Below are 10,357 nucleotides of genomic sequence, written 5' to 3'. Positions count from 1 at the left end.
CATGTTAGCCCATTACATTTTGCCTTCCAGTCTCAAATCAGAATTACCACTCCTTAGAAAAAAATCAATTTAGCATTAATTTGTAAATTACATTCTCTAATACTCCTAGGAAATCTGAATTAGGCCTATATGCTCCAGCTCTTAGTTATTGGGAGCAATTCAGTGGAATTTTTTTCTGAATAAATGACACAGAATTGAAAAGTGAATATTTTTACTTTCCTCAAAATAAAAACCATCTTCACTGCCCACCAAATCCTTACAAGGAGTAAAAGTTGAACCTCATTTGGCCTTAGTATAGAGAGGATTTATCAGAATATCTGTCTGCTGAGGGCAGCTACAATATCATACTAATTCTAAACAGTTTGAAAGCAAACTGAAGCCAAATTACTTGATGATTCTCACCTACCTTAGCATTTAGCAGGTTTTTGTCATCATCTGCTTATGCCTTAAGACTAGAGAGAACGGATCTTGAAGCTGTGCTGAAGCACCAGAACTAACTCAAAGGTGGTTTTAGGAAAGCTGCTCAGTGGCCAGCATGGTCTCTGCTGCCCTGCCCCATCTAATCCCCAGTGATGTGTTCCCTCCTGTTCCTGAAGGTAACTGCTGGTGATTGTGGGTTTGTGTGGTGAGTTGGATTGACTCAGCAACCCGGCTGACCACAAAAAACATTTAGTTTCAACCAGGTTAGAGAACTGGTTTCAGTCTCAGTGTGGTCCCCCTCTGCAGAGCACAGACACAAGGTACTGAATAAGGCAGGGCTACCTGTTTCTGATGGCAGTGTGGTCTGAGCCAGGCTTAACTCAAACGTGAAAATTCACCTCACAGCTTGATAATATAATACTGGGAGCTTAAGAAATGATGATTAAGAAAGCACAATAACTTTTTCTAAACAGATTATTTGTCAAATACAACCTGCACTGACAGAAATTATGATTCTGATGTTTATGGTCACATTCAATCATCTCTGATACTCTGCCAGCATGGTCTTATCTTCCAGCCTGTAAGCCTGGGAAGATTCCAGCACCTGCTCCTGCTCTGCCATTGTAAGGCAGTGATCCTTCATCACTAACAGGAATTTTGGTTTACTCATTGGGGATTTTTTAAAGCAGACCTGCCCTCAGTCACATAACCTCTGTGTATGAGAAGAAGCTAATGTCAACAACATTAAATGGAGATGTAACAGGCAGAGGGAAAGGAACATTTTTTTGCTGGAGTACAAGTCTCCAGTGGATACTCACAGTAAATATAATTTTAAAACATCCAGTCTGATAAAATGCTTGTAACACTGTTTATAAACATTAAGTTTTACTCTTCTGCATAAGGTTCATATACTAGTAAGTTTCTGCTTTGAGGCAAGATGGAATTTACCTGCAGAAAATGTTTCTTTTGGGACACATGCAAACTGGAGTTCACTTTATGGTAACGGTTGAATTTGTGCCATGATTTGAAAATTCAGTTTAAAATAATTTAAAATCAAGAAGGCAAAAGAATCACAATGTCAGTAAAGAAAGTGTATTTTTTTTTTTTGTATGCTAGTATCCCCTCTTCAGCTGGGATACAGATATAAGAAATGGTCGGAAAGATGGGACTAACATTATTTTGAAATACCCAGTATTGGACTACAAGATCACACTTACATACCATGTACAATCAAGCCCTGGATCTAAAGGCTGAGTAATGAGGCCTTGTATCATACATTTTCTTTTGAATCACTCATTTTCTGCAAATCAGAGCCTCTCTGACTCAATTTCTCTCTGCAGCATATGAAGTGAACAGTAGCTCTTCCATGGCCTGCCTTTTGCAGTGATCTAAAACCTCTGTGAGGAGGTTCTTGTAAGTGCAGAGTATTATTTATTCATAAAGGGCTGTGGTTTTAAATGTAGTAACAGCAACCCTGTTTTGAATGCTAGAAAACTTTATTATAACTGTCTATAATATTTATAATGTTCTAAACTTCCAAGAAATTGTTGCAATGCGAATGAAGCGAAATGCGTTGAACGCCAGACATTAGCATCCTTTATTATTCCTGTTTCAAACATAACCCTCTTTTCTTTACCTTGCACAAAACAGCCCTATTTCCAGTTCCATCACTGCTCTGTTAAGTAATTTGCGAAAAGCTAACAAAGTCTGGCTACATCCTCATAGCGACTGTTTAAACCCATTACTTTCTCTTTTAATCAAATCGCTGTTGTGTCAAAATATACAATTCTCGCCATGAATCTCACTGGCTTGTTACAGTTCACCGGTTGACCTTGAAAATGTTTGCTCTCCTAAGCGTCTTCTCTTCGGCCTCCAGCTAAATTGCTCAAGACCAGGCCTGATCATTTTTCTATACACAGAGACTTCTCATTAACATAAAGAGAGCAGAAAGCTTAACTGCAACAAACAAAAATCAGCTGTAGAAGAAGAAAATTCAAGAGAACTCTTGGATGCAGAATGTGGTCTGTGATATTTATGGTCTTGTGTATATTAAATAATTTTTTTTAAAATGTATGTCCTGAATTTTGCAGGGGAATAACCCCCCAACCTCAAACAGCAGTGTACCATCTCTGTAACTGCTTTATTCCCTTATGGTTTTTTCTTAGTTATCTTTACTGTAGAAAATATCTTAAACTATTGAAGGGCCAGGAAGGGAGCATGTATATCCTGCAAAAGCCACTCACTCATTAGCATCAAAGATTTGTACAGATCTTAAATGAGGAGTTAAGTGCCAGGGTCTATTTTCATTGTTTAATGTATTAAAGTAAATAAAATTGTATCTAAGATGTGGACACACAATTAGTTTTGAGTTATTTATCTGGAGTTTGTATGGTTTAGAAAAACTCCATCTTCTTGGCTGATCCTGTCCTAATGCATTTAACTTCAGCCATCAGCTATGATTAAACACCTGCTGTTGTGGGGAAACAAAGCACACTAATCCAATATGTATTTCTGACATCTTAAATATCACCCAGTCCCCTGACATCAGGCACAGCTTTTCAGCGGGATGGAATTCCAGAGCATATTTTTCTAATTTATGGATGGACAATAAATCAAAATTAAGCCTTGGGCAATGAAATATACATCAGTGCAGAATGAACTGACTGCAAACTAGGGCAGAGAACAGCAGCAGGGAGAGGGGTGCATTAATGGAGTCCTGAGCTGCAAACACTGATGTGAAAATTAAGGAAGTTCCTCTCATATTTTATTATAGAGAGGAAAAATAAAAGGTAGTATAAGCCAAAATTAAGTTTTATAGTCTCCTGAATACCCTGCTCTTGGGGAAATTGTCCCACTGGTCCTGATGCCACCATTTTATATCAGATCTGCAAGAAGGATTACTTATTAGCTCACCTCTATTCTAATCCATTCAAATGCTGACAGCCTGAAAGTTTAATTGGAATGTTAATTTTATGGGTTTGCAGGTTGTGTTACTGTGCTGTGGAAGGAATAGGAGGAAAAGCAGAAGAAATCCAAAGAAAAGATTAGAGGCAAGGGGGTGGAGGAAGAGAGATGGAGGAAGGGAGAAAAAGGATTTGGGAAAAACAAATTTCAGTGGGAAGGTAAGAAATAGGTATAGACATAACCTGTAGTGAAAACCTAAAGGTGATATATACCCCATATAACTCCTCCTAATCAGTAGTACCCATGAGGTAACAGAAGTTCATTTTTTAAGAAAGTGAAATCCTGGCCATTACTGAAAACAATTGGGAGTTTTCCTTTCATTTAAATCAACAATGGCTTTATTCCCTAAGCTTGTTAAATTGCACAGACTTCCTCTTGTCTAGAGAGTAAGTGCTGTACTTTTTCTTTAATTTAATATCTCTTGTGGAGGGGGAACATGGTATTAACTATCAAGAACAAAAATCTGAAAGACTCTGAACAAATTTTGTGAAACTAAATTACTAACCTTAGAGATCCACAAAATCTGCATCTTTACTAGGTTCAACCAAATTCAAATTACTTTAAAAGTTAAGTACAGATGAACCTTTATTCTGATGAGGTACTTAATTATTTAATGTCAACTGTTAAGTAGTTTAGTTTCTGTTGTACCAAAGTATTCCAGAGCAGAACCAGCAGCCACCTATGTCCTAGAAAGATTTTGCCTGTCACCTACAGAGGGAGCTTTATTCATCTGGTACCTTTTCAACATGTTACACATTAACAGAATTTCTCTGTGTGGTTCTCAGCCAACTGCCCTACCCATTAAAGGCCCTTCACAAACATGACACTGAGAACACCTTTTGTATAATTTCTAAGGATATGAGAAGTCCTACAATGTTCAAAGAAACTACTTTTGCTTAAACCAGGACCTTGGGTTTTTTAGATTTGCTCTCAGGAGTTACACCTGTTCACATAAGTATTTAGCAAGAAGGGTTTGCAACGCATTTAAATCAACTGGGATGAAATGAGCACTAAATACTCACAGGTCAGATATGTTTTTGAGGAGTGAATAATTTGTGAAGCACTGTGAGAACCTTGACCTGAAGGGAGGTCAGCATGGAGCACGTTGTTGTTGCTCTCAGTTGGAAGAGTTGGGAGATACTGGAAGAGTTAAAAGTCTCTATTGTGCTGAACCATGCCAAGGAACTGTCCAAAAGCAGAAATTACCTTGATCACACCTGCATTGTCTACAGCTATCCAAAACTACAACTGAAGTAGCAGGTTTACAGATTTTTTTCAACTTCAGATTGTCACATATTTTCAAAGTCCTTGTCTTTATCATCTCTTGAGAAGTGTAAGGGTTTTTTTTTCTCCAAACATAAATGACTTTTCACATATTTAAATTTAGGATGGAATATTTTTACATTATCCCTTCACTGGCATTTATTTATGTGTCCTTCTGAATGCATTTAAGAGTAGGCAATGTACAGTCTATGTTTCTATGAAGTATTTAGGAGGCACTTAAGAAATGTAAACCAAAGAAATAAAAAATTGGCTATCCTTTAAAAATCAGCTGATGTTAGAATATGACTGCTCAAACAATGTTGTACTCTTATGCTCTAGTTTTGTTTTTTGTATTGTGCACCATGTGATGACTCATCAGTCTTGGAGCTATCATATAACTCCTACATTCAGTAAATGATTCCTTGGAGATTTCAAAATTTTTGCATAATAGATACTAATAGAAATTATATCAATGAGACAAAGATAACTTTTTGTACAAGCCTAAAGGCTTTGTCATCATTTTTATGGATGGAGCTCAGGAGACACGAAGGTTAAAAACTTTAAAGTAAGAAGGTAAGTCTTATGGTTGCCAGCTAATATCTGCAGAATTTTCTTCTAAGTACCTCATGTTACCCAGATTGAAGAGAATATACGTAATGAGAACCAAAGCTCCTTCACACTACTATTTGTTCTTTTCCTCTTCACCTTTTCTATATTGATTAGACCTAAAGGTAAAAAAAATGGAAATGTGCAGCTGGATTTCGGCAGCACACCACAATGTTATTGATTTAACAATGGAGAGTATAGAGTCTGCCTGCATCTTCTTCCACATAAAACACTTATATTAGCTTTAGCAATGCTTGGCTCATGATAGAATATCTATATCTAGTCCTTGGATTCAGGTCTCACCTTCCCTTGCCTGCAGAACATCCTGCTCCACCAAGTCTGCCCAGCTTTTCACATCTCTCCTTTTACCACTGACAATTCCAAATCCACAGATGCCAACTCAGAAGGAAGAAAAAACAGAAATTACAGCGGCAGTCTGAAACACTGGTTTCTTCAAGATAATCACATCTAGAACACTGTGAGACTCCCTTTTCTGACACGAGGTACATTTTGCCATATAAAGCCATGCTAATACATAGCCGTTGCATTGCTTCTTCTGAAGCCCTCAGAGAGAAAACCTGTGCCTGTGGAGGTGAAGCAGAACTTGGCAGGTCATTCCCCAGGTTCTTTGAGTTGCTTTGCTGTGATTTAAAGGCTAATGCCTGTAAAATTAGACATTGAATAACCTTTTGGGTTTTTTGAATGGTACGTGGCTGAGCAGGAAAACGGATGGAAAATTGGATTAGGTTGTTCTTGCCTATTTCTCATTCTCCTGCTGACGTAGTCTTGAGCTAAGTTAACTCCCTCCTCTAATTTAAGGTTCCTCAGCTGTCTTCTCCAAGAGAGATGCTGCAAAACCTTCTTAAAGAGAACAAGTAACATCTAATATTCCGGTCTGTGTGAACTTAGTTTCTTCTAACCAAACTGGCAAGCACATTTTTAGGATATTTAAAATTAAGCTGAAATATTAATGAAGCGAATGTACATAAAGGGTTGAATTGGAAATGCAACACAGTATTTCTGTTTCTTTGTCTTTCAAGGAAGCTGATCATCTCAGGAAAAGATGGCTGAAGTAAATTCAGCCAGCTATTGACTATAATATGGTTGTTGGGCTGCATCCCGGCCTTGCAGAAGCTGGTGAAAATCTGCATAGATTTTAATCAGATTTATTATTTCTAAAAAAACCAAGATGCTAACTCTATTGCAGTTATATTTTAGCAACTGTATTTAAACACCTTAGTTTAGTATGTTATACAGAAATACAAGCCAGCTCTGGACATTGTAAAAGTGCTTTACTGCACACATGGTCAACTAGTGCCATCGCTTTTCATGGCCAGAGAAGGGTAGTCAAAACAGCAGGAGGTATAACGGAGTAGTTGGACACCAGGAAAGGAGTTTGACAAGGCTGTCACATCTGTTCAATATGTATAGTGAAATAATAATGTGTATTGCTGTTGATGGTTGCCATAGTGGTATTAACATTGGCAGAAGGAGATGTTGTAATCTCAAGTACGCCGATGACATCCTTACTGCTGAGTCTGTGGTTTCTAGTAGCAATGCAAGTGGCTGAAGCCAGTGTGGGCTCAGACACTGTGGATGACAGTTGACAGCAGCATTACTGAATGGAAATGAATATGGTGTGCAAGTAAAGAAGTTCTGTTCCTCAAACCTGACAGAAAAATGGAGCTCACCACATTCTTATGGTAAGAAGAAAAAACCCCAAACTTTTCAGTGATCTATCAAATATGTGAAATAATCTGCTTCAAATTATAGTGTGCATGAAGAGAAGATTTTAACATCTGAATTTCATTGAAATTCAGCATTGTTAAGAGGAATTGTGCAAAGTCTAGGGTCTTGAAGACATTCACTGTCTTCCTATCAGCTTGAGACGATCTTTAGTGGAGTCTGGGTCTACTGCTGCTACTCGAAATAATGGTAAAGCCAAACTTTGTTAGCAAGTTTACTATCCCTTATGAATATTGAATCAAAATAAGCAGGTCCAAGGCTTTAACCAGAAAAGATGAAGACCAACACGCACAAATGCAGCTACTGTCAAGCTGAGTTAAGGCTGTAGCAATGATGACAATCTCAGCCTGAAGAGAGCGTGACAACTGATTGAAGGGAGGTAGGGTCTGCTTCCCAAATCTCTGTGTCCTTCAGAATTACTTATTCTGAATGTTTGAGTATTCTGACAGGCAGATTGCGATGGAAGAACCTGAGACACCAGGGTAAATAGCAACTTGCACATATATAGAAAAAATCCAGTGCAATATGTTGACAACAGATTTATTGAGTAGTTTTTGTGGCTGAAAATTACTATTGAAATATTATATTTCAATGCCTGTTTCTTCATATTTTTTTGATAAAACACATTGAAATGTGAGTTCATGCATTTATTATTATAGAGTGCAGATGGCATGCCAATGGTTCACACTACTTGTGTGACGTTTTGTACAAATGGACAATGCCAGTTCATAATCATAAGAAAAAAGAAAGACATGAGAGAATAATTGAGAGTGTATTTAACAAACTTGATTTGAAGAGGAATTTAGTGTGTTTAAAGTCAGACCTCTTTTGCAACAATCTAGTTAATTTAGAGTTTGTTGGGACATTTAAAAACTTTATGTTTGTCTTACGCTCATGAATTAACTACTTGGACTTCATCATTATTATCACAAGAATTGTTCAATATTTTCCTTCTTCTCACTTTACTAGAAAAGAGGCTATGAATGGCCAAAATATTATGCATATGGTTGCTTAGTGCCACAATATAAAAAACCATAGTGTAAGAACTAGAGCTGGGTTCAGTAGACCAACATTATTTCTTTGATATTGCATGAAACTATACTTGCTGTCTGTCCTCAACAAGATGCCTGTGTGATTGCCATGAGATGACTAATTACACAGAGATGTTTGTCAGTGTATCAGCACTAGTTTAGTCTTGCATATTTCAGGAAACAGCTGCACTGAAGGCATCATTGAAAAATTTTTAGTGTAATCTGGTTAGTTCCTTGTTTAGCCTGAAATCCATGATGGCTTCTGTTTTGTGATATTCTTCCTCAAGTAATGACAGTGAAGCCTGGCTGCACAGAATTTTCTACAGTCATCTGTTGGTTCTGTAACCAATGTAAAGGCAGAAGCAGACTTATCTCCAGATCAAATGTTAGATTGTTCTTATTATTGGAATGACATTTTAATTATGAATTTATATACAATGAATTTTATATTAATTTAGATAAAATTTATGGGCAAATTTATATACAGTCAAAGGTATTATTTTGAAGGAAAATTAGCTGTGTGGTGTAAAAAGAGGGTGGGCAGGCTTTTTAACTGCACAGAGGCTTATCATTTGCCTAGGTAGACATGCTTCTCAAACAGGTGCACAATTGCCTTTACATTTACAGATCTGGACTTTATGTCTAAGGACCCTAATTCTGGTGTAGTTGGAATCGTTCTTGTGACTGCACAATCCACCCTGCAGCTTGTACATCAGCTCCTGATCTTCTGTGAATTACAACATGCCCTATCAAGGGAAACTAAAAGCTGTGCCTGTTTCTCTTGCAAAACCAGACTGTAAACAATGGAGATTCAGCAGATCCTCTATGTGCAGCTGAACTTAATTTACAGCATGGCACAAACTTGCAAGAGAGGAGACACTTGACAGTAAGGAGCTCAACGGCCATTCTGAGATCAATCTTAAACACTGTCTTGGTTTGAAAGACAGATGTCTGCTAAGGAAGGCAGGAGCCTCCCTTGGAACAGAAAATGTAAAGCCCTTCCCTCCAAATTATTATGATTTTGAAATTAAGGGGCTCTCAAGGAAAGATATAAAGATAGGTAAACAGTTCTTTACTAGTGTGTAACAAAGTAAACAAACAACAAGAACCGCAGCATTAACTACAACAAGAGCAGGAGCCCAGGGACCCCTCTGGGCCGCGGGCACTCTCCCGTGGTGCAGTTCCAGGCATGGCCAGCAGGGGCGCTGCTGGCTCCTGGCCAGGCAGGGCGGGTGCAGTGATTCCCCCGCGCCTGCAGGGGGCGCTGTGGGGCGGCTCGGACAGAGCGCGGGAATGGTGGCGGTGCCCGGACGGGAGGGATGGGAGAGGCTTTGGTTCACAAACCCTGGGGCTTCCAAACCCACTGCCCCGATGGGAAGGGATGGGAGAGGCTTTGGTTCTAGAAACCCTGGGGCAGCCAAACCCACTGCCCAGATGGGAAGGGATGGGAGAGGCTTTGGTTCACAAACGCTGGGGCAGCTGAACCCACTGCCCAGATGGGAAGGGATGGGAGAGAGGCTTTGGTTCTAGAAACCCTGGGGCATCCAAACCCACTGCCCAGATGGGAAGGGATGGGAGAGGCTTTGGTTCACAAACCCTGGGGCAGCCAAACCCACTGCCCAGACGGGAAGGGATGGGAGAGGCTTTGGTTCACAAACCCTGGGGCAGTGTCGGTCCCGGTGCCCCTGCAGGACTCTCGGAAACAAGCTGGGCCGGCAAGGTGTCTGGGCAGGCAGGGTGTGCGGGGTACAGCGCAGTGAATAGTTGGAGCAGTGCCGAAGAAGTGACGGGGACGGGGCCGCGGTGGCTGATGAGCTCGGGATCCCGGGCACCCCAGCAGATGGGGATAGGTTCCTCTCTGAGTGAGGTGGGTGGTAAATAAGGTCCCAGTTGAGTGGCTGGTCTCACGGGCAGAGGCTCACCCGTGGCAGAAGCAGCAGCTCTGGGCTGGGCTGTGGCGCAGCAGCAGATTTCCTCCCGCTTGAGAGAGAGACAGAGACAGAGCTACAGGTGCCTCGCCCCGTCCTTTACCTGCCAATCCTCGCTGTGTCTCCCCCCTCGCAGGTAAGAAAAGAGAAGTGCAACCAGAGGCCCTTCTCCCCTGAGCTTGGCTGCTTCTTTAGTTTTTCTTAAGTACCGAGTCGTTACTGTTTCCTAGCAACTTATGGGAGAAAATTCCCTAAGTACAAAGGAAGAAAAGGAAAGAAACCGAACACCCAATAAAGACAAACTCTCAGAAATTACATTTGTGTAAATTATGATAATGAAAAAAATGACAAGAAAACATAAATAGTTTGTGCTTAGGTAAAATTAACCCTATTTTCTAA

This window comes from Oenanthe melanoleuca, chromosome Z, assembly GCF_029582105.1.
Source record: "Oenanthe melanoleuca isolate GR-GAL-2019-014 chromosome Z, OMel1.0, whole genome shotgun sequence".
Classification (NCBI taxonomy): Eukaryota; Metazoa; Chordata; class Aves; order Passeriformes; family Muscicapidae; genus Oenanthe; species Oenanthe melanoleuca.
Note: the sequence above shows the minus strand (reverse complement) of the source record.